This window comes from Callithrix jacchus, chromosome 10 (assembly GCF_049354715.1).
Source record: "Callithrix jacchus isolate 240 chromosome 10, calJac240_pri, whole genome shotgun sequence".
NCBI lineage: Eukaryota > Metazoa > Chordata > Mammalia > Primates > Cebidae > Callithrix > Callithrix jacchus.
In genome coordinates, this window is record NC_133511.1 from 12,442,054 (window position 1) to 12,467,920 (window position 25,867).

At 45.8% G+C, this 25,867-nt stretch overlaps 1 long non-coding RNA gene across 1 annotated transcript; it reads right to left on the bottom strand.

Annotated features, from left to right (window-relative positions):
* Window positions 1-3,720: 3,720 nt before the first annotated feature.
* On the bottom strand, window positions 3,721-5,647 carry LOC118145625 (uncharacterized). Its single transcript, XR_004730901.3, has 3 exons — window positions 5,488-5,647; window positions 5,146-5,244; window positions 3,721-5,035 (listed from the first exon to the last, which is right to left on the bottom strand). It is a non-coding gene; the product is annotated as an uncharacterized LOC118145625 (long non-coding RNA).
* Between the last annotated feature and the right edge of the window lie 20,220 nt (window positions 5,648-25,867).

Here is a 25,867-nt window from a genome sequence, read left to right on the forward strand (position 1 = left end):
TGAACCCTAGGATAGTCACTGAATTACAGAGGATGACAGCTGGAAGGGACTTTTCTCTTGCAAGGCCAAGAGGTGAAGGGCTTTGACCAAGATTCCAACATCAGCGAGTGGGCAAGCTGGACTCGGCCATCAGTGCCCCTGCTGCTGCCCCTCTTCTCTGTTACTCTCAGGCTGCAGGTCTTTCAGGACAGCACTATCTTATGTGGACAACAGCCCATGCTGGCCCTGAGATACAACAATGACTGTACAGAAGGAGAGAGACCTGGGCTGCCTGTACAGGATGACACTCAGATGACAGAGGGAGCTAGACTCTGCCAACGTATATAAATCAGTTTACCTAAGGGTGGGGACAGGAAAGGCTTTTGATTAATTGATGCCCTTATTCTCCATGTGATTGTTACCTTGCTCAGAATAGCCCATGAAACATTTTCTGCCAGGCCACCCCAGGAACCTGAGTTGGATCATAGGCATTTATTCACCTATCTGATGAACATTTTGGGGTACCAGTAGTGTGCCTGGCTCAGTACTAGGCATTGAAAATTTAACAGCTAACAAGACAGTTGAGGCGTTTGTACTAAGAGGGCTTTCAGGCTAATGAAGGATACAGATAAATCATTTACTACACAGATCAGTGAGTGCTATGATACGGAGAAGTGCAGAATATTATGAAAGGGTAAAACCAGGATACTTAGGAGAAATGAAAGGAAGTACTATTAATGATTACATCAGGACAACAGGTGCAAACCAGGACTGACCTGGGCAAGCTGGGACACCTGGTCACCCTAGTTATGGAAATAAAGAGGAGGGAAAAGTCAAGAAGGGAGGGGAATCAAGGAAGGCTTCTTAGAAGAAGGGACTTATAAGCTGATTCGCAATAACTTTCTTACAGTGAGAATTCCCACAGTACATATTGATGAGAGAAGTTACATATAAATGAGATTCAGAATTTAGTTTCATTCATTTTACCCATTAACCATGCAACTGATTTTAATTTATCCCATATCACTTCCTTCCCCCAGGCAACTCACACCACAATCAGATGATCTCTCAATAAGCTTTCCCCATCTTCATGTTTCAGAAAACAAAGCCATTTCTAGTAAGTACCAGGCGCAATTCCACTAGTTCCAGAAGCAGCTCCTGACTCTCTAGGATGGTTAAAATTTCCTCCCTTTATCCAAGACAAGGAGTGTTCAGAACAAAACCTTTTTTCCAAGCACCAGACAATGTCAATTTTTCCACCTGCTCAATGAAGTTTATGCTCTTGGTTGAATCAATGCTTTCCTGTTTTCTAATGTGGCTTCTCACCTCTTTTACCCTCTTCTCTCTTGTCTGGCCTTTATGTCTCTTGTCCCCAAGGCATGTCCCAGATGTTTTCCCACTGTTGTTCTATTCCCTGTCACTCATGTCCTGACTCACTGCCATATTAGTATTCTCCAAGTCCACACTGGCATCACTCATCTATGAGACATCCTCATCCATAGCAAAAAAAAAAAACAAAAAACCCAAAATACAGGTACCAGTGGAGAGAAAGGGCCCATTCACTGCAATGCTCTGCTGGGTTTTAAACAGAATTATTGATCAATTAAGTCCCTCAAGAGGTAACATTGGCTGTGGAGCTGCTGGTTACAGCTATGAGATAATAAAGAATTAAAATGAGAGTCCAGGCCGGGCACGGTGGCTCACGCCTATAATCCCAGCACTTTGGGAGGCCGAGGTGGGTGGATCGAGACCATCCTGGTCAACAAGGTGAAACTACGTCTCTACTAAAAATACAAAAAATTAGCTGGGCATGGTGGTGTGCTCCTGTAGGCTGAGGCAGGAGAATTGCTTGAACCCAGGAGGCGGAGGTTGCAGTGAGCCAAGATTGTGCCATTGCACTCCAGCCTGGGTAACAACAGTGAAACTCCATCTCAAAATAAATAAATAAATAAAAAATAAAATGAAAGTCTGCTGAGATGCCATGTAAGATAGGGTCTGGTGGAGAAAGCCAGTGGCCAGTTGATACGATGAGAAGATAATTACAACAGCCAAGATCTCTCATTATCTTATGTAAACTCAGCCTAGGCCATAATGCCTTGTCCTTCTAGACCACTTTGATCTGGGGAGGTCTAGGAGACTTCTGAGAGCACTAAAGTAAAAGTTGGAAATAAGCAACTTTCACATCATAACAGTATCACTCAACCCAAGCGAATTTATAATTTGCTATTTGTAATTAGTCTTGCCCTAAAGACTGGCTTTATACATCAGTGAGGTAGGTTCCCACAGCGCTTCATGGTAACCGCCTTCATGCAACTGAAATTAAGATCAAGTAGGCAATAGAGTGTCAGTGAAGTCGAATTTGTTCTAAGGGATAGCTTTTCAACTCAGCCACGTCAGCGAGGGTGCTTGTGGTGGGGTAGGTGGGAAGGAGAGAAAACAGAGATGGTGGAATTGATTCAAAAGGAGATACAGAAAACGACTATAGAGGAAAGGGCTTTGAATAGAATGGGAAGTCTTCCATACACACCGTTAAACACAGAAAGTAGGCAGTATCCTAACCAACACCTTGGGAGACCCCAAAAGCCCTGCCACCATCAACAAAGACATGACAAGCAAAAAAGATTTCACAGAGGCTTTCCTCTATGACAATTTGGGAGTTGTCCCCTTTGAGGATTCTGTGGTGTGGGGGTGAACACTGGGAAGCTCAGACCCCACCCCAGTGCTGTCACCCCACTGCCAGTTGTTCCTCATCTTAATCCTACTTCCTGGCGGTCATTTTGAAAGCATCGGAGCTTTTGACACAGAACCAAAGGTAAACCACATTTGCCATAAATGTGGGAAGTATCTTTGTAAAGTGGGGCTTCTCATGGGAGCAGTTTCTGTTGGACACTACCTTGCAAGTAGAATAAAACCCGGGTGTCTCCAGCTGGCAGAGGGATGTGGCAGGAACCGTTTCACCCCTAACAATTAGGGGTGAAAATTGAAGATGAAAGAGGAAAGTGATGTATGACTGATGGACCCTATGTACATAAGCAAGTGTCTTCTGTACATTCAACACTGAGCAGGTACAGACAGACACTGAGAAATCCACAATCTGCTCTCATTCCTGATGCCCAAAGGAGGCCTTTCTGGTGAGTGCCAGACTAGGGTCCAGCAGACTCAGCGTCAGAATTAGAGGAAGAGGAAAAGGCTCCAGGTCTGGAAGATCACAGACCGTCCCCAGCCTCTCCTCCTCCCTCCCCGCCATCCTTAGAAAGAGGGATTGGAGTTAGCACAGCCCTAGAGGGACATTATAGCCGAATATTCTTTGTAATTGGCTGTATTGAAGCTTTGTGTCGGCTCACAGTTTATCCTCAAATGTGAATTCGGTTTTTCTCAACTAATCCTTTTGAGTGTCCTATTAAAATCCTATTTATAAATTATAAAGAGAAGGTTCCCCAGTGGAATACACCACATTTTTATTCCACTTGCAAGGTAGTGTCCAACAGAAACTGCTCCTATGAGAAGGAGCCTCAAAGACCTCCCATGTTTATGGCAAACGCGATGAGGAACAACTGGCAGTGGCGTGACAGCACTGGGGTGGGGTCGGCATAATGTGAGCCTCCAAGGCCAGGTGTCTCCAGCTGGCATGGGGACACGGCAGGAATAGGCTGCTGGTCCCTAAGCCAACATCTGTGTCAAACTCTGGGGTCAAACAGGGTGATTGCGGTCTAAAATATGAAGGATTTAAAGCCATTCATACCATGATTTCTGGTTTATTATCCAGGCTTGTATTTTCTGTGGAAGGGTTGATGGCTTTGGTTTATGAGAACCAATTAACTCATGACAGATTCCTGGAATGCTATTCTTATTCTCATTCTCGTCTCTTCTCTTCCCCACCATCCGTGTCTCTCTCAATCTCTCTCACATGTGCATGTGCATGCACACACACACACACGCACACACTCACACACATACACACACTCGCACACATACACACATGCACGCACACACTCACACATACACATACACACACGCACACTCACACACATACACACACTCACACACATACACGCACACACTCACACACACTCACACACATACACCCACATACACACACTCACATACACACACATACACGCACACACACATACACACACTCACACATACACACACATACACGTACATGCTCACACACACGCACACACTCACACACATACACACACTCACATACATACACACACATACACGTACATGCTCACACACATACACGCACACACTCACACACATACACACACTCACATACATACACACACATACACGTACATGCTCACACACATACACGCACACACTCACACACATACACACACTCACATACATACACACACATACACGTACATGCTCACACACATACACGCACACACTCACACACATACACACACTCACATACATACACACACATACACACACATACACGTACATGCTCACACACATACACACACACACTCACACACATACACACACTCACATACATACACACACATACACACACATACACACACTCACACATACACGTACATGCTCACACACATACACACACTCACACATACACATACACACATACATGTACATGCTCACACACATACACGCACTCACACATACACATACACACACATACACGTACATGCTCACACACATACACGCACACACTCACATACACACACTCACACATACACGCACACACTCACACACACGCACACTCACACACATACACACATACCCGCACACACATACACACACATACACACACATACACACATACACACACACATACAAACACACTCACACACACACATACACTCACACAGTCACACACACACACACACACATATACACACACACGCCACAAATTTTATGTCTCTTCCCTAACAATTGGAACATTGTGGACTAGAAAATGGGCATCTGAAGCAGGAACATAGCAGGACGGAGAGAATGGGGTCACAGGCTACTTGAACCATTCATCACATGTCACAGCCAGACAACTTGGAATCCATCTAGCCGGGTAGTCTTCTCACAGCTGAGGAAATTGAGACCCAAAGATGGAAGTCAGTAACACTGGTAGTCTATGACTTTCTTGTCAAACATATAAACAAACCCCAAACTGACTGTAAACCCTGCAGCGCTCACCTAAAGCTGCGATCAGGACAACATCCTTTGCACCTGTGCTCTGCATACCTGAAGAAGGCTACCACATCCACTGTGGATTCATCCTAAGCCATGGTTTTCCTTAAAAGACAAGGGGAAAAGATGAGGCCAGTCACTGATCCCAGAGTTAACTTTCCAAGGCACTTCACTAAAGGTCATCTGGCCCTTCACGTGACTAAGGAAGAAAATGGGAATCTGAAGCTGTGATAGGATCTCAAGAGAATCCCATAGTCATCTCTGGAAAGCCTGGCTGCAGCCAGGTCCTCATTCTCGAGCCCTTTATCTTTCTAGTCCAGGCCTCCCTGCTCCACTGTCGGGGTTAACCTCCAGCTCCAGTCCAAGCTCCATGTTAGCCTCCCGGTGATGAAATCAGAGCCTTTGCTTCAAGCCAGATTAGCTCTTGAGAGAAAAGGATACGGTAACGGAGGAGCGTATGACCGAAGGCCCAGGCACCAAACTTCAACCTCAAATCTCTCTTCCTTCTGCTTAACACAAACCCAAGCCACAGAGGAAAGCGATGATGAGGTCACTACATTCCTGATGGATACAGAGCGTCTTTGTCCCAGCCAGCCAAGCCTCTGGCTCCACTGACTCAGGCTGGCAGGATCAAGCTGAACATTCTCTCCCTACTAGAACATGAGCATTCTCAGAGTCTCTGAGGACACAGCCACAGAAAACTACGAACACACAGACCCACAGAGACATTGCACATGCACATGCACACACACACGCACATGCACAAACACACCCACGCACCCCACAGCTGGGTGGGAGCAAACACTGAAGAATAAATATACCTGACACACAGCCCAACTTGATCTCCAGAAGGAAAAGTTTCCAATATTGCTTGAATCCACGAAAAGCAATGTCTTGTGGCTTGGTAATTTCTAATGTCCTCAGTTTTCTTCTCCGTAAAATGGGAATGACAATACTTACCTGGAATGATTGCTGTGAGAACTAGAGAAAAATATAAAGCCCCTAATTTAGTATCTGGACATACATTAACATTTATGCTATTGTTATTATTATTTGTTGAAGTATCTTTCCAGCTCACAATCATTCCTCCTTTCTCTGATAATTTTCTTCCTATCCAGAAAGATGGATGCCCCCTCCACTCCAGAACCCCACTGGCCAACTCTATGGGAAAAAGAATGCCATCAGGAGGTATAGGACTTGAAATGGGATAGGTTGGAGGCTCTTCTCTACAAATTTGGAAATGGGACAAAGAGGGGAAATAAGCCAGCCAGGTGTCTGGGACTGTGACAGGCAAGCTTGAGGATTGTGGGCAGCCATATTGTACGGTATGGACTGGGAAGCAGAGGAAAGAGGTCTTAGGGAGATAAACAGAGACACACAGAGAGGGAAGACAGCATGCTGGCAGCACGCACTTCCATTCCTGGGGCCTAGCTGCATTCTTTCTTTGGCTACTGCAAAGCAAGCCTTAGGATACATTTCCCTTGTTTTCCTTAAGCTAGCCTCAGTTGGTTTCTGTTACTTGCAACCAGTTTGTCCCCACTAGAAAATGATGATGGTGTTGATGATGATTGATGAAGATGATGAAGATGACATCACTGCAATGATGCTTATGTGCCCATGAAGATATCTTTAACCTCTGTACCCCTAATGCTACTTAAGCATGTGGCTTTGTGTCTTTCTTAAAAAGATAATGAGGCTGGGCACGGTGGCTCACTCCTGTAATCCCAACACTTTGGGAGGCTGAGGTGGGCGGATCACTTGAGGTCAGGAGTTCAAGACCAGCCTGGACAACATGATGAAACCCTGTTTCTACAAAAATACAAAAAAAAATTAGCTAGGCACAATGGCAGGTGCCTATAATCCCAGCTACTCAGGAGGCTGAGGCAGGAGAATCGCTTGAACCCAGGAGGTGGAGGTTGCAGTGAGCTGAGATCACGCCATTGCACTCCAGTCTAGGTGACGGAGTGAGGCTCCATCTCAAAAAAAAGAAAAAAAGAAAAAATGATATAGTCAACCTGAGGGCAATCAGCAAACCTTTGTCTGGGCCATTCTCACTAAACATAAACATAAGGAAGGAGGAGGAGGTTGACTGGAGTGAGGACAAAGACGACTGTCTGATTCTCATCTTTCTGCTGCAAGTCTGCTTTGGAAGGTACCTGGCTTACTAAACACTGCAGGGCCCTTTGAAACTCTTTACCTCGGGAAAATAAACTTTCTGAGCTTCAGAAATGTTGAATAGTACTGTCATTGTGATCAGTTGTATGAAAAACCGCAAACGCACGGTTGAGTACTCCATGGGTGGTAGCTATGATTACTAAGCTTCTCTCAAGTTGTGACCAGCGCACACAGAACCTCCTAGTACCCATTTCCAGGGTTCCTTTCATACACACTGTTAGCAAATGTAAGGGGAAAGGAGCTTTTAAGCAGAAGGGTAAGGGGAATTCTCTCTTCGTGCCGCTGGTGTGATGCAACCCTGGGATGAGAGTGTTGTTGAGAAGCCGCAGCCTTTGGAAGGCCCGATTGGGCTTCATCTAAACCATCCTTGGCAGGCACGCTCCTTCCTCTATCTTTGGGCATCCACATTTACTGGTAGTCGACATGTTACTAGGTACTCTGGGAAGATATAAAAACAAGTCAAAAATAGAACGCCTGGTCCCTCCTACTCTCAAGAAGCTTATAATGAGTGATATTTTTATAAAACAACATAAGCACCAGTTAACGTGGCACAAACGAAGAGTCTGCCCACTCTAGAGGTGCTGAGGAGAGAGCTAAGCAGATTAGCCATGTTCTGAACCTGGGTTTGAAGGGATAAAAGAGCTCAGAATGATGAGACAGCATTGGGAGGGAAGAAACAAGAGTTCAGAATGAGTAACATTCTTCACATGCCAGTCAATTACTCAAGAGAGGATACACCTAGGCAAGGAGAAGCTTGGGACAGAGAGAGAGTGAGCCTGCAGCCCTGAAGATACAGATTCTCAGGTTATCTAAGGGTGGTTGTGTCCTGTGAACAAATGAGCGCCCTAACACAGAAGGTTTCAGCCTCGTTACACATTGGAACCACCTGGAGGGCTGTAAAAAATACACATAAATGCTTTGTCGTATCCACAGAGAATCTGATTTCATTGGTCTGGGGTGCTGCCCGGGAATGAGCATTTATCAAAGCTCCCCAGATGATTCTAATGAGAACCACTGCCCTCCCCAATGAAAGTGAGTGGGATAGGGGCAGGCAGCCTGGGTGTTTTTTCTTTAACAATGTGAATGAGCTGCATGTGGGAAGTTGGGAGGTTTGGAGCCAAGGGTGAAGGAGATATTCCCATAGTGACCCAACCTCACTCTTCCTTAGAGTCTATGTTCACTCCTAAGATGTAACTGAGCCAAGGCATCCCTCCAGCACCTCCTCTGTTGCCACAGTGTTCGGACCCCCCAGGCTGACACCCACGCAGTCAGTGCCCAAAGGAAAACTTTCAGTGCCTGTGGCCTGATAGACCATTCACTGTGAGAAAAGGGAGTTCAGCCCAGCCGAGTGGGCGGCACTAGCCTCCGCTGGCTATCAGGACAAAGAGACTGTTGGTGACTGCGGATCTGTGGTTCTGGCTCATTGATGCTGCTCCCCAGGACCGGTATCTTGGCACATGGTGGAGGTGGGGAGGGCAATATAAGGAGAAGCAGGAAAAAGTACGGTTTCCTTGCTTCAAACAGAGGAGTTCTGGAAACCTCTCAGATGCTAACTTATTCCAAACTTTAATGAGCAACCCCAGTGAGCTGCAATCCTGGTATTTTGAGTCTACATCTCAACTCTGGTTAATCTATAACCAGTACCCGCTACGTGAGGCACCCTGTGCTACACATGAACTAATATGGGGGAAGGATACAGAGCCCTCTGCACTTATAGAAGGCTCAATTTGTAGGGCCAGTAGGTTCCTTTCTCTCAGTGACCGCCCCCACACTCACACAGCACTTAACAACGAAGCCCCTGTGGGCATTTCGTACAACGTGGACCTGCTTTGCCCCCTTGGGCAGAGTTGACTGGATGAAGGATGAGGCCCTGAACCAAACTGGGCCAATCAGAGGATTTCCCTAGAAATTAGTGAGAAGGCCTTTATTCTCTCCACATGACAGGTAACTGAGGAGCTACGGGGGCTGTATTTCCTGCTGGGGGATGAAGCAGAGGAACTTGATCCTCACGATTCATCAAATTTTCCATCTGACATCAGTACCCACCTGATACCTTCCTACCCTTGGGTTCTATTCATACAAGACATTTGTATAACCTTTTGTATAATAATAAATTATCTTTTAAAGACTTAAGGTGTCTTGAGTTTATTTCTGTTATTTGGAACTAGTCATAAGAAAAACTTACATTTGTATAGTGTTTCTTTATGTACTAGACGCTGTTCTTTGTATTTCTCCATATTGACTGATCAGTTTTCACAACACTGATATGCATTAGGTTCTCTTATAATTTCTAATTTATGGATAAGGAAACTGAGGCACAGGGAGATGAGGTGAGTTGCTAAGATTGCCCAGACTACAGAGTATAAAATAATATAGCCTCCGTGGATTCATATTCAGGTGGTGTTGGTCCATTTGCATTGCCATAAAGGATAATTTACAAAGAAAAAGGTTTATGTGGCTCATGGCTCTGCAGGTTGTATGAGGAGCATGGTGTCAGGATCTGCTTCTGGTGAGGTCTTGGGAAGCTTCCACTCATGGCAGAAGGTGAAGGGGGAGCAGACATGTCACATAGCAAGAAAGGGAACAAGAGAGAAGTGGGGAAGGTGCTACCCTCTTTATAACAAGTAGCTCTCACAGGAACTCACTCATTGCCATGAGGAGGGCATGAAACATTAAGGGTTAGTGAGGGATCTGCCGCCATAACAAAAACACCTCCCATCAGGCCCCACCTCCAACACTGGAGGTCACATTTCAACATGAGATTTACAGGGGACGAAACAGCCAAACCACATCACAGGTTCTATTTATGACCTTCTTATGCAGGTTCTGTCAAAAGCCAGGGCACCCAGTGCACAGTTAGCGTTAACAAAAGAAATTAGACCATATGCCCAAACACCCACAGTTTAGAAGAGGGCACAAGCAGCCCGAGCAGGCCAGGAAAGATTTCTGCAGAAGGTGGGGTAGAGCTGGTCCTGCTGGGGCAGACCAGAATGCAAAGCCTTTCCACAAAGAGAGGACACCCAGCCAACCACGGTGGTGTGGAAGTGACCTGGCATGGGCCAGAGTAGGGAAGAGCCTGGCCTGATTGGAACAGAGGTTGTGAGGGTGTCAGGTCCCATGCAGACATGGAGGCTTTGAGCTGGGAAGATGCTTGGCCTCTGTGGCATTTGGGAACATCCTATTGTGCTGGGAGAGTGGATGGAGTAAGAGAACCCAGTGAGAGGCTCTGTCAGCCCCCCAGGTAAGACCAGGAGGGTCAGATGTGGGGGCAGCGGGAAACGGAGAAGGCTCCGACCCCCGTTTCAGTTCCATTTCCAGACACGCTCCAGTTTGCCTCAGAGGCTCAAAAACCATATTTTTGTTTCTTCTCTCTTTCTACTTAAAGAACCTGCAGTTAAAAGTAGGGGAAAATCGAGTCTGTCTGTCAGTCATCAGTAGGTCACGTAGATGGGGCTCACGGTGAGCACAGAACTGGACTGCGTTCCCTAGAGTGTTACAAAAGCAAGAAAGGAGAGGCCTCTGCCCCTGGCCAACAAGCCAGTGGATTCTGAAATGCATCCTGGATTGCATGACTGCATCACCAGCCTGCTTTCAGAAAAATAAATACTCATCTCTGAGAAATACAGGCAGGGACAAAAACCCCAAGATGCTTCAAAACCTTTTTCTGTGGTGTTTGCATAATGTGAACCTTCACGTGCTCAGGAGCCAGAAGATGGTGGGAGGAGGGAAAGATCCACGGCTGAGCCTCAAGCAGGAAAGTAAAAAATGGATTTCAATAAAACATGATATAAAAACAAGAAATAACTGTAAATGGAATTGAAAGCAAATGACATAAAACTCCAGCACAAGGCTGCTCATTGCAATTCTGGAAAGTTTACTTCTCGCAGCTGCACAGCCATCAGTGTTCAGGGCCTTTTTTTCTTTCTACTCCTGTGAATTTGTCACTTGTGAGGATGCGTGGCAGATCTCTGGTTTCACATAGCTCCCACTTTCCCTCTAAACCTCAGGCCACTGAGGCTGGGTGAGTGTCTAATCCTCCCCAGAAGCAGGCGTGATCTGGGTAAGATCAGAGGGGAGGTCAGGGCCAAAGATGAGGAAGGGACCCACTTGCTCTCTTGTCTTTAACCTCTTGCACCATCAATACAGAGTCACAGCAGCTCCATGATACTCTTCTCCAAGAGGACTCTTTCCCCGTCAGCAAAACAGAAGCCATGATCCCAGCCCAGAGAAGGTTCCTGGGGAGAGGGCAGGAGAGAGAGTGTCCCAGGAGACTGGTTCCATGATCACCCAGTTGTGAGGGAGTCAGAGTAAGGTTAAGACAGGTCAAGGGCCTGTACCTAAGTGACAGAAAGCTCACAGCATCACTGCAAATGCAGCATGGATCCCCTCTAACTAGGGTTTTGCAGGGGAATACAAGAGCTAGGAAAAACTAGGGACCTGACCACAAGTTTTCCTAATACAATCCTCAAGTCCTGGTTGAACATCTTCATTTTCTGGAACATTCTGCTCTTCCCTCTTCAGGAAATCAGCTAAGCAATATCAGGTCCACCAGCTGCCTTCTTTGTGACTGTCAGGCTGAAGGTTGCAGTGAGACGAGTTGGCACCATTGCACTCCAGCCTGGGTGACAAGAGCTAAACTCTGTCTCAGAAGAAAAAGAAAAGAAAGAAGAAAAGAAAAGAAAATGAACTAATACACAGGGACATGGGCTTTTTAAGGCAATCCCCATGAGGCTGGGAGCTTCTTCTGGTCCTCAAGGCTGCAGGACTGTCAATTGCCCTCTTGAGCTTCCCTCTGCTCCTTGCACAAAGGACAAAGGAATCCCTACTTGATTCCATTGGTTTAAGACTAAAGAAAACAACACATGTGAGAAAGTCCAAAGTGATACCCAACATTCAAAAGGTATTCAAGACATTTCTTAGCTGTTTTCTCTTCTTAGAACAACCTACCCCACCTTGCTCTCTGGGCAAACTTTGAATTAAATGCTCCCAGTCTCCATTATGGGTTCTACATGCAGCCTTCTTGGCCTCTCACAGACACTTGGGCAGGACTTCATTCATGTTGCCACCATATCGGTTAGAGTATCCACCACACTGGGCAGGTATATACTAACCAAAATCATCTTTTGGCCAAACACCAAATGTTAAAATCAATTTTGGACCAGAGCCACATATCACCATTGTAAAAGGAACTATCGGGGTTGAAGAAGGTTGGGAGTTGATGACCTGTGAAGTCTCCTCCCAGTCCCAGAGTCAATGACATTGCAGCTTGGAATTGCTAATATGAAACGTTGCCTTCTGAAAGGACTAATAGTCAAGATTTCTATTTGTTGGGGGTCTGACATGTGTTATCTTTAACTCCCATCTTAAACGTAAGAGGTAGGCATTCTCAGCCCCATTTTCCATCTGAAGAAACTGAGGAAACTCCAGGAAGTTAGGGGAAATTGTATGGTGAGGAGGTATAGTAGTTATAAGCATGGACTAGGCTGGGAACCTGATTTTAAATCCCACCTTTGCTTCTTCGAGCACGTGACTGACCCCCTTGTGAAGAATAATGAGGTGGGGTGTCCAGTAAAGAACCTGGCACATGATAAACAATAACTGGTAGGTGGCAGTGGCGGTTGTTATTCTTATAGTAAGTGACTTGCCCAAGATTTAACAACTACCATAAGGCTGAAGTGGGATTAAGTCCACCCTCCCCATCTTCAAAAGCTGTGTCTTTTCTGTTAATTTATACCCTGTCCCTAGCGAGTGGTGCAATAAAATAACCATTTTTGGACCATCATCATTATGCTAAGTATTGGCCTGGGCACTTTTACACAAATGACTCCATTCAGCCCTCTTGACAGCTGTGAGGCAGGTGCCGTTATTCTCCCTACTTATAGTTGCGGAGACTGAGGTAAAGCCTCTGCACTCCCCAACTTCAGCTAGACATTGGCAGAGCCAGAAGCTGGTACTTGAATTCTCTTAATTCTAAGGTGAAACTATTAGCCTTTGCCCACATCACCTTCCAAGTATAATATTTTTTGCCTCTGCATTCAACATTCTATTAAATTCTGGTTATATTCAGAAGTTAAGTCATCAAGCTTTTCATAATGCATTGGCTATTCCTGAGTGGAGTGGAATATGGTCCAAGAATGGAGACGCTGCTGGCTTTGTCAGTTTCCCACAGCTCTTCGGTGACATCAGCATCTTAAAGCTGGCTTGCTCCTTGAGTTCCCCAGCTCACTCAGCCTCTCTAAATAGGGATGATGGAGAATCCTTTGCCCTTCAGAGCCTGGGCTCAAGGAAAGTTTTCCCATCCCCAGGATGTGCCAGATCAATGGGTGGCTGATTTCCCCACTCTTCAAACCCCAACTCATGCTCATCTCAGCAGGAAGACAAGAGATCATGAGTCTTAATATGAGAGATTGCCTAGCTAGGAGCATGGAGGCAAGTGCTGGGCCAGTGTAGGGAAGGGGAGAGAAAATGAGGACCCACCAGGCAGGGAAACACCTTGCCAGAATCCTGTGATTCCCCAAATCAAAGGCATTGAGCATCTCTATATATGGTTCAATAACACACTACAGATGAAAGTGCTCATTTCCTCCTTCAGGCAAGGATTCTCCAGACAGGGGAATGGCTTCTCCCTGGGGAGAGGGCAGAGTCACCTGTCATCCGCAATGTTTTGCTAAGAATCAAACCTTGCTTTCTCTCCTGACTCACTGAAAATGGTGACCAACAGGTACCTGGCCCAGGAGACCCATGTCCAAGGTGGCGCTGCACCCAGGAGGCCAAGAAGATTCTCTAGGATGGCTGAGGTACAGTTCCTGCCAGAGCCACCAAAGAGCCAGGTTTAGCACAGCCAGCCATGCTTGGAAATGAGAAATGCAGCTCTGTGTCAAAAGAAGTGCTTTTGAAGTCTCTGCTTTCATCTCTCAGTGTTCCCCCAATCAGAAGTGACAGGGAGGGATAAAATGCAATTTATTCCCCAGCCCAGGAGGCTCATTTCCAAACACAATAGCTGTGACAGGCAGTGGGTTTTCCCTAGAAGAGACGAAAGGGGGAAAAAAGACCAAGAAAAAAGAAAAGCATATTAGGAGAAGCCGGCCACTAGAAGGGTGCCTCATAGGATGACTGCTAGGCAGGTCCAGAGAGCTTGGGCCACAGAGGAAGCCAAAGGCTCTGTGTGATGCCTGAGACACATCTGCCCTGGGCCTAGCTGGGAAATGAAAATGGCAGCCTTGTAAGAATGGCTCTGGTGTGATGTGAGCAATAAGACTACAGGTTAGAAATAAGGTCTCGGGAAATAAGGCTGGGACTTTAAGGAATCAGGACTTAGGCGAAGTTGGGGCTCCCTCAGCAATTCCTTCAACCTCAGGACTGTACAGTGTTCCTCTCCACTGTAATTGAGATAGTAGGTGAGTCTGGGATATAGGGTGATATGATTTGGCTCTGTGTCCCTACCCAAATCTCATTCTGCAGCTTCCATAATTCCCATGGGTTGTGGGAGGGACCCAGTGGGAATTGACTGAATTTTGGGGATGGGTCTTGCCTATGCTGTTCTTGTGATAGTGAATGGGTCCCATGAGATCTGATGGTTTTAAAAACCAGAGTTTGCCTGTACAAGCTTTCTTTTTGCCTGCTGCCATCCATGTAAGACATGATTTACTCCTCCTTGCCTTCTACATGATTGTGAGGTTTCCCCAGCCATGTGGAACTGTAAGTCCAATTGAACCTCTTTCTGTGCAAATTGCCCAGTCTCAAGTATGTCTTTATCAGCAGCATAAAAATGGGTTAATAGGCTGGGCACAGCGGCTGACACCTATAATCCCAGCACTTTGGAAGGCCAAGGCAGGTAGATCAACTGAGGTCAGGAGTTCCAGACCAGTCCAACCAACATGGCGAAAACCTATCTCTACTAAAAATACAAAACTTAGCCAGGCATGGTGGTGCATGCCTAAAATCCCAGCTACTTGGGAGGCTGAGGCAGGAGAATGGCTTGAACCTGGGAGACAGAGGTTACAGTGAGCCGGGACTGCACCATTGCACTCCAGCCTGGGTGACAAGAGTGAAATTCCATCTCAAAAGAAAAAAGAAAAGAAAATGAACTAATACACAGGGACATGGGCTTTTTTAGACAATCCCCCTGAGGCTGGGAGCTTCTTCTGGTCCTCAAGGCTGCAGGACTGTCAATTGCCCTCTTGAGCTTCCCTCTGCTCCTTGCACAAAGGAGAAAGAAATCCCTACTTCATTCCACTGGTTTAGGATTAAAGAAAACAACACATGTGAGAAACTCCAAAGCGATGTCCAACATTCACAAGGTATTCAAGACATTTCTTAGCTGTTTTCTCTTTCTGGAACACCCTACTCACCTTGCTTTCTGGGCAAACTTTGAACTGATGCTCCCGGTCTCCATTCTGGATTCTACATGCAGCTTTCCTGGCCTCTCGCAGACACTCGGGCAGGACTTCATCCACGTTACCACCATGTCTGTTAGAGTATCCACCACATTGGACAGATGTATATTAACTGAAATCATCTTTTGGCCAAATACCAATGGTTAAAATTAATATTGGACCAGAGCCAAATATCACCATGGTAAAAGGAACTTCTGAAATTTAGAAATAAATCAGAAACGCCACCAACAATAATTATTATTACAATTGTATAACTAAAAATTTTAGCTGTTTGGCACTGTAGTTCAGGAGCAATCAACCATACAATCCTGCCCCTGTCCCTGAACTTCTGGTGGACACTTATTTTCAACAGAGATTTGAGGTAGAGCAGGCTATTCAAGTGGTGCCTCATTTATTTCCAATACATACTCATATATATATATATTTTTTTTTTGAGACGGAGTTTCGCTCTTGTTACCCAGGCTGGAGTGCAATGGCGCAATCTCGGCTCACCGCTACCTCCGCCTCCTGGGTTCAGCCAATTCTCCTGCCTCAGCCTCCTGAGTAGCTGGGATTACAGGCGCGCGCCACAATGCCCAGCTAATTTTTTGTATTTTTAGTAAAGACGGGGTTTCACCATGTTGACCAGGATGGTCTCGATCTCTTGACTTCGTGATCCACCCGCCTCGGCCTCCCAAAGTGCTGGGATTACAGGCTTGAGCCACCGCACCCGGCCTCATATTTTTTAATGTCTCAACAGAAGAAGGTTTCTTATGGATACTGTTGGACATGACTTATGAGGGTTTTATTTTCACATGAAATTCTGAGATTGACACATTACTTTTAATTAAACTCCAAAATGTGAAGAATTTACAAATAGGAAAGACTCATAATCTAAATGAGATTTTTAAATGAAACACAAAATAGAAATTTTAAAGGTCATTTTGTTGAACGTGATGAATACTAAAACCCCAGACTATTTTACAAAAGATAAGAATTGTGATATAATCTAATCTCTATATTTGACTTGTATTATTATTTAAATTTTTACAAGCTTTTCTTTGCTCAGAAAAAGACATCAGGTTCTTCCTAAAGTTATCTAGCTAACACGCTATTTCTTTTTTCATATTATTCTTTGAAGGTTCTGAATAATGTTTTTGCACATTAACAGCTTTCAAAATAGGCATGAAGTATTGCACCATTTTAATCTTATGATGATAAATATTTATTCCTAACTGATTGATAAAATTTCAACATATGAAGCTTATAAGAGACTTTTTCCCTTCAATTTTCCTATATTTGATAACCTCTATACTCATATTTCAAGGGAACATTTGACTAAGAACAACCCTGAATGGAATAACTTGTTTGGATTACTGATATTGCTACACCAACTTTGTATGTTAGTAACTTATGTGACCACTGTAATTAAACAAAAATCTAAGGATGTCAGAAGTGAGGCTAAAGTGAGCATTGAACGCCCAGCCTCCCAAACAGCTATCCCTAAGGCAGACTCACAGAGCAGATTTTGGCTAGAGCTTGACTTCAGGGCAGGGTGCTACCCAAAGGAACATGTAAGGGTCCTCCCGGCATTGTCTCTGCGGAGATGGCTTCCAGGGCACAGCACTCTTCCAATTGTCTTCCCATCCTTTATTTATTTATTTATACTTTAAGTTCTAGGGTACATGTACAGAACGTACAGGTTTGTCACATAGGTATACATGTGCCATGGCGGTTTGCTGCATCCCTCCTCCAGTCATCTATATTAGGTATTTCTCCTGATGTTATCCCTCCCCAATTCCCCCACCTCCTGATATCCCTCCCTTACCCCCCCACCCTCCACCAGTCCCCAGTGTGTGATGTTCCCCTCCCTGTGTCCATGTGTTCTCATTGTTCAACACCTCACTTATGAGTGAGAACATACAGTGTTTGGTTTTCTGTTCTTGTGTCCTTTTGCTGAGAATGATGGTTTCCCGATTCATCCATGTCCCTGCAAAGGACATGAACTTATCTTTTTTTATGGCTGCATAGTATTCCAGGGTGTATATGTGCCACATTTTCTTTATTCAGTCTATCTTTGATGGGCATAGGGGTTGATTCCAAGTCTTTGCTATTGTAAACAGTGCTGCAATAAACATACGTTTTCATGTGTCTTTATAATAGAATGTTTTATAATCCTTTGAGTATATACTCAGTAATGGGATTGCTTGGTCAAGTGGTATTTCTAGTTCTAAATCCTTATTTATTTATTTATTTATTTTGTTTTTTTGAGACAGCGTCTCTCTCTGTTGCCCAGACTGGTCAGTGGCGCGACCTCCACTCACCGCAACCTCCGCCTCCCGGGCGCAAACTATTCTCCTGCCTCAGCCTCCAGAGTAGCTAGGATAACAGACTAAAGTTATGACCTACCTGAGCAAGAGTTTCTTCCAGCTTGCTTCTGAGGCTGCATTCTTATTTATGATGACCTTCATAGATTCAAGGTTATCTATACTTTCCAATTACCTGCTTATCTCTACTCTCTGTTTCCACCTATTTTTGGAAGGTACCTCGAGTGGGAAGAGCTCACATTTTCACACCCCAATATGGTGCTCTTGTTTCTGTGCAGTGGGACCACCGCCATCATGGTGCCCCTTTGTGCAGCCATTAAGTATCACAATTATTTTCAGGGACACAAAGTAAAGGGCTGGAAGAATCTCAACACAGAATACACAGATCATTAGCTGAGGGTGTTTTCAGTATACCTACCAGCCAAGGCACAAAGAAAGTTCTTTTGAGACGTTTCCATTGGCTGGGAGCCTATGAGAACTTTCAGAATATAAAAAAATTGATTTCTAAGAGAGTGAGCTTTAAACCGACAATGCATGTGTAGTAATTGTCTGTCTGCATGTGTCTTTGTCTCCACGAGACTGGAAATGCTTTGAGTTAAAGGGCCAAGTCTTTCTACCTTCCTAGGCCCTGCTCTTAAAGTAGAAGATGCTGTGTCACAGGAGCTTAATAGACATGAGATGAATGATTGAATAAGCTAGTGAGGAAATTGTCTAAGGGAATCACAATTCTCCATCCCCAGATCATCTCTGCGGATAGAAAGGCTGGTCCAGAACAGCCCCCAGGCACCTGCTCCAGTTCTGTCCTGGAACGCAGCTGCCTCTGCAGCTGCTGGGTCAGTGACGCAGGAGTTCTGCAGGCCATGGGAACCCAGGGTGGAAGGAAGGTGCACGGCTGGACACCAGTGCAGGGTAGGGGAAGAACAAGGTGCTGACTTCCCTCCTGCAACTCAGAGAGGATGCACTGCAGCACCAGCTTGTCCCCAGACTGTTCGAAACAGCCCAGCCTCAGTCTCAGGCCCTACTCAGCAAGAGCCCCTCCAGTCTCTCCTTACCAGGAGTTCACGCAGAGCACTAGCCAAGGCTGAGCAATATGAGCTCTATGGCCACGCAGGTGTCAGACACTATGCTGGACACTGTGGGGTCAGAGAGGCCTGTGGGACTGACCTGCCTCTGTGAGCTCCCTCGAGGGGGCATGGATATGTGAACAATCTCTCTCCCTCCCCGCCTCTCCAATCCACCCCTCTTGCCTTCCATCTCCCACAGTTGGCCACCTCCTGGACTATTCTATATTTAACTCTCTAAGGCTCATTAACTACAAAATTCCTAACTTTACCACCAGACCAATTCAGAGGAGTTCTTTTTTGGCTAAGATTATTCTTCCTTTTGAGTATTAATTTCCTTTAACACTTGCCCTATTAATCACTTTAACAATGAAATTAAGACAATTATTTTAACGAGGTAATGGGTGATAAAGAGCAGCCGATACACATTTATTACACAGCAGGCCAGAGCGTCTTGGTAAAAGTCAGCCTTGTCAATAATGTATTAGGTGGGAATGTGCTTCATGAGGGTCAGGCTGATTTAAGGATGCCTGTGTCTGTCAGGGCTGCCGCAAGCAGGCTCTCTAAAGTGGACTGCCAGTCATGAAGAGTGATGGGTTGTTATTTTTCTCTGGAATCTAGCAGCAGCACCAGAAGCTGTGGGGATGCAAGCTCCACCCCCTTCCCTTTCTTTCCCACTTGCAAATATTCTTCCTTCTTCACTGCCTTCTTTCTATTCTCTTTATCCTGTTCTATCTCTTCAGCTTCCACCTTCTTTACTTCCTCTGTCTGCTATCCTTCTATTCCTTCCCCATTCCCTTTATTCCTGCCCTTCCTTCTCTACCGACCTCTGCCCCATTCTGCCTCTCCTTATCCTCATCTCTCCAGGGAGGAATGCTAATAAAAGTTTGTTTTCCATTTAAAATTCTACCTAGTTCTTTATCTGTAGAAGACGCCTCTCTCAGGTCTCCGCCATCTCCCACTTGTTCTTGTTTATTCTCTTCCTCTCTAACAAGGGAGTTATTGTTCTCACACCGTGGTGGGGTCACTGGGCACAGAGAGCAGGAGCAACATGTGAGGTCACCATGCTGGCACAGAACCCAGCAATCCCTGGCTTCTGCTCGGCTCTTGCTTCAATCACAAGTGACCAAAGTTGAGAGCTTCTCTCATTTCCTTACCTCATTCCACCCTCTAATATTCACCTGTCCCATTGGCTGGAATTCATGCAGAAATAATTTGTGAAAAGAAGAGGTCTATTCCTTTGGCTTAAAAGCAGAAGAGCTGACAATTCTACTCCTGGGCATATACCCAAGGGAATTGAAAGTAGGGACTCAAACATATATTTGTTCACCCTCCCCTGTAGCAGCATTATTCACAAGATCCAAAAGGTGGGAGTAATCTAAGTGTCCATCAACATGAATAAACATAATGTGGTACATTACGTAACAGTGGAACATTATTCAGCCATGAAAAGGAATGAAATTCTAAAACATGCTACAGCATGGATGAAACTGGAGAGTATGCTAAGTGAAATAATACAGACACAAAAGAGCAAACATTGTATAATTCCACTTACGGAAGGTGTGGAGAATAGAGAAAGGAAGTAGAATGGTGATACCAGGGAGCAGGTGTGGAAGGAACAGAGAGTTATGGCTTGATGGGCACAGAGTCTCTATTCGGGATGATGAAAAAGTTGTTGAAATGAATGGGAGTAATGGTTGTACAGCATTATCAATGTGCTTAATGTCGCTGAACTGTAAACGTTAATATGGTTCAGATAGTAAAATGTTACGCATATTTTGCTACAAAAAATAAGTGGGGAGAAAAGCAGAAGGGGAAAGAGTTTAAATTTTTTTTAAAAGTAGTTTCTAGATAGAATGTTCTAAATAGTAAACTCTAGTAGATTTGAACCTTTTATGGAATGTAACGCATTCAGAGATGCGTATGAAATGGATGTAGATGATTCATCACAAAACAAATTTTTGTTGTAACCATTTTTGGTGAAGAAATAGAACACGACCAGCCTCCATTCCTCCTTCCAAGAACTTCCCCTGTATCTCCCACCTTCCAGAGTCAGCCACTACGGTGACCTTTGTGGTAATCACCTCCTTGTTTTGTTTTAGAGTTTTACTGTCTAAATATTGTAATTGTCTTGCCTATTTTAAAAACTTTACACAGATGAAATCATGTGTGCTTTTCTGTTGAACTTTCACGACTCCAAGTCACCAAGAAAAAGGGAAGAGCTTGGAAGACCTCAGCATGGTAAAAGCTAACATTTATTGAGCATTTATTACACGCCAGGTTGTTTACCTGTATTATGCATTTAGGCCTCATGGGATGGGTGCCATGCCTAAGCCTACTTTACAGACGAGGAAAGTGGGTATGGAAATGCTAAGCTACTTGACCGAAGTCACACTGCCTACCAGTGGAGGAGGTGGAATTCAAACCTGTACTGGTTTAGCATCTGTTGTCTAAACGAGCATGCCCCCTTGCTAACCAAGATCGGAGGTCAGGTCAGAGGAACTTAAAAGAGTGCCTGGGGCCCAGAACAGACAAGGGCCTAGTGAAATGAGTGTTTTGGAAAAAGGAAATGGATACTGTGGAGTACATTTCAAGTGACTGTACAGACAGCAGTTTCAACCCAAAGCCAAAGACACTGCTGAAGATTCAGAAAATACCTCTCCCCATCACACATATATATGTGTAGGGTCCTAGGAAACTGAAAGAGAGAACTATGCCTCTGCTTGGGCAGGGGAAAAAAAAGTGTAATAGGGAGGGAATGAAGGGTGTATGGGCAACACTGGGCAGGAAGCCTGAAGGTTTGTCTAGAGGCACAGCGGACTAGAAAGAGGATGAATGACGCGAGTGATGGCTGAATACTTTTAGTGAGAGCCAGGGTAACTGAAAATGGTGAAACCTGCTCCTTGTAATCACATAGTCTGTGTTCACCTTGTACCATACAACCTACTGAAATAGATGTGGCCTTAAATGAGGGCATGTGATTCACTGCTAAAACAGTAGCAGAGGACTCAGAGACCTGCCTGGCTCCTTACTGAGCGTCTTCATAGTTAGGAAGAACTGCATCAGGCCGCTGAGGTAGGTGACGTGTGCAGCATGTGGGCACACAGGCAGCCTCACAAATCCATGGATCCATGCTCTAATACACAGTTTGCTATTCACAAACATCTAGCATCCACTATGTGCTCTGTTCGCTCTGGAAATACAATAGTCAGTCATGCATAAGATATGGCTTCTGCCTGCACAGAGCTTTGGTCTGGTGGGAGGATGAAGAGATGAGCACAATTGCTGGAGCATGGAGCGCGGAGACAGCACCATGCCAGGGACACCTAGAAGGGCACCTAGCCCACGCTTGTGGTCGGGGAAGACTTTCTGGAGGAGGTAATATCTAAGCTTTGATCTGAATAGGCTGGGTGAGGTGTGGGGAGTGTTCTGGACAGAGAGTAACACTCCCAGGGAGTGTCACACGGAGGTGGGAAGGTTCCTGACGCACTGGAAGCACTAAAAGCGATTGGCTGTGACGAAATCCTAGGCAGTAGAGTGGGAGGAGAGGAGAGATGAGGCTGGGAGCTGGGAGGAGCCAGACTGCTCAGGGCCTTACATGCCAGGTTCAAGAGACAGTGGTGGGAAGTCACGAAAATGTCTGAAATGCTGTCAAGCAGGAGGTGGCTTGCTGAGATTTATGTTTAAGGCTGCTGTGTGCAGAGAGGAGGTGGGAGGAGTCAAGGGTGCAGGCATCAGAAGCTACTGCAGAATTCCAGGGAAAGACAATGGTTGGAGAAAAGAAGTGATGATGGGAAGGAAAAAAGGGGTCGGGAAGGGAAGGGGCAGTGAGGTGTCTCTTCCCTGTGCAGGAACTGCCTGCCCTGGCCCACCCTTGCTCTCCTCTTCTCCTAGCAGGGGCCTCAGAGTACCCACCTCAGCAGGACAGGAAGTGTGGGTGCAGCCTCAGGGAGAAGTCACTGTCCTCTGAAAGGAACACCTCTGCTTGGCAGCCAGTGTTCCCTACCTCCACTTCCTGCATAGCCCCTCTGCTTGGCCCAGACATAGGACTAAACTTCTGCGTCAGTTTCCCTGCAAAAATGTCCCCTTCTCTGCCCACAGTGAAAATCTGCCCAAACCCTCTTAGACTTGGCTGAGTCCTGTCCCCGCTTCCGAACTCTCAGCCTCTTTTTTCTCTCAGGTGCCTCCACTGTGCCCTGTGGCCAGGTCAGGAAAGACTGATCCCTTCCCCAGAATGACACTGCAGACCCCAGCAGTCCCCAGGAATTTCCGCCAGGCCCACCACCACCCTCCAAGCTGGCAAATCGCTGAGCCAACACGCTACTGCTCTCTCCAGTAGTCTCATCCTGCTAAGCCAGCTCTTCTCTGCCCCAGCCTGACGGTGGAGGCCCCAGCATCATCTGGCACCAAATTTTCACACTTCAAGACGATGACATTTCAGGTTTTTGTGAGAAGGTATCAGGAACCATGCTAATCCCTTTACATGTTTTCACATGGGGGAGGGGGGCTCAGAAGCAGTGTTGAGATGAAATATGCAATGCAGATGTTTATTAGGGAGAGGAGTAGGGAGGGCGTAGGATGGGTGGAGGAAGAACTTGAACTGCAATGCAGGCTCCATAAAGCCTACCCATCAGTGTCACTCAGCAACCAGATAAATGCAGGCATCCCCAGGAAGGGTGGGAATTCGAGGTGGCTCTCTGCAGCTGATGCGGCATTGAAAGCTGGAAGCTCTCTGCTGGCTGTGCCCTGCCTCAGAGCTAGTTCTTCCTGGAAGGAGTCTGGGAGAACAACCCTATCACCTCCCCAGGCCACTCATATCCACTTCCCCATATACTTTTCTTCTAGGATTCCCACAGGCTTCTCTTCCTGAGGGAAGATCAAGACAATAGAGGTTAGAGGCACTCACTCTGCAATCGCCTTCTTTCTCCTCCACTGTCCATTCTAGGTTCCCGTCACCTTCAGTTACTGATACGGTTTGGTTCTGTGTCCCCAGCCAAATCTCATCTCAAATTGCAATCCCCGCCTGTCAAGAGAGGTATCTGGTGAGAGGTGGCTGGATCATGGCAACAGTTTCCCCCTTCTGTTCTCATGATAGTGAGTGAATTTTCACAAGATCTGATGCTTTCATAAGAGGCTCTTCTCCTTTTACTCTCTCTTGCCTTCTGCCATGAAAGACATGTCTTGCTCGTGGTGCATGCCTGTAGTCCCAGCTACTTGGGAGGCTGAGGCAGGAGAATTGCTTGAACCCAGAAGGCAGAGGTTGCGGTGAGCCGAGATCATGCCATTGCACTCCAGCCTGGGTAACAACAGCGAAACTCCGTCTCAAAAAAAAAAAAAAAGAAAGAAAGAAAGAAAAGAAAGACATGCCTTGCTTCTACTTCCACTATGATTGTAAGTGTCCTTACGATTATGGAGGCCTCCCCAGTCATGCAAAACTGTGAGTCAATTAAATCTCTTTCCTTGAAAAATTACCCAGTATCAAGCATTTTTTTAATAGCAGTGTTAAAACAGACTAACAACGCTGCTACCTTTGTTGGCTTACCTGGTAGTGTAACCCAGATCCTCATCAACAAGCTCTTGAGCCCTTCAGCACCATGATCTTCTCATGCCTGTGGGGGGGGGGCTGTACCTGTCCATTAACAGTAATAATTGAGCAGGGAAATACCAAGAGGTGACCAAGTGGGTCACCTGGGTTCCATACATATTCTCCCCTGCCTCCATCGTGCAAAAATACCCTCCCTCTCTTTTAAAAACCAGGGTCAATTGCTGCTAAGACGATGATGCCCTTTCTTGCCAATGTGCCCAGGTAGAGTCTGCAGCTTGTAATTCAAGGAGATTCTTGCTGTGTCACCTGGTGAAAGTGTACCCCCGCTGGGGACCAGGACTTCCTACTCTGCAGAGGCAAGAGTTGAACAAAGTCTCCTAAAAGAGCAGCAAGAGCATTGGTAAGTGGGGCCATTCCTACTTCCATGCCTTGGTTTCCAAATCAGTGCATTCTTCCTAATGGAGACACAGCACCACAGACAGGTCTTTCATTCAGTGCATATAGAGTGGACGGCATCCCATCTTTCCAGAATATTGCCTCCAAGCTGGTGCCGCAACTGTGCCATCAGCAAGCCACTCCAATCCTCCATCACGCTGGCAGTTTTTGAATGCTGCACACTGGGATATGACTGATGGATCTCATGTTCATGGTTCCACTCCTGTAATGCCTTTGCTGTAAAGTATATCTCCAGGTCTGTCATGGTTTAATATGGGGCCCTATGCCAATGGATCAAACCCTTTAAAGGTCTATCAGACAATGATGCTGGGTGTGTTCAGAAAAGACAAACCCATGCTCAAGGTACCCTATTTCTATGAAGATAAACCACTGAATTTGCAGGACAGAAGAAGTCTGGCAACGTCAGCCCATCATCAAATGGCTGGTTGGTCTCCGCAAGGTATGGCGCCGTATTGGGGACTCAGTGTTGGTCCCTATTGCTGGCAGTTTGGATATTCAGCTGTGACAGTAGCTAATCAGCCTCAAATGGTGTGGGCCCCTGCTTTAGGGCTGTGTATCACATTCATCCTCAGAACAATAATCCCTCACAATGGGATGGTCCCCAGCAAACAGGTGAGGAAACTGAGGCTGTAGAAACTAAGTAAATTTCCCTGAGGTTACATAGCTAGTAAGCGGTCAGGTCAGGCAATTCAAGTGCTAAGCCCACTACATAAAGCATGCAGGGCAGTCTGGTTCTTGTAAGCACTGGCTGAATGATAGCTGTTTGTTTATCATTTGGGAAATGATCAG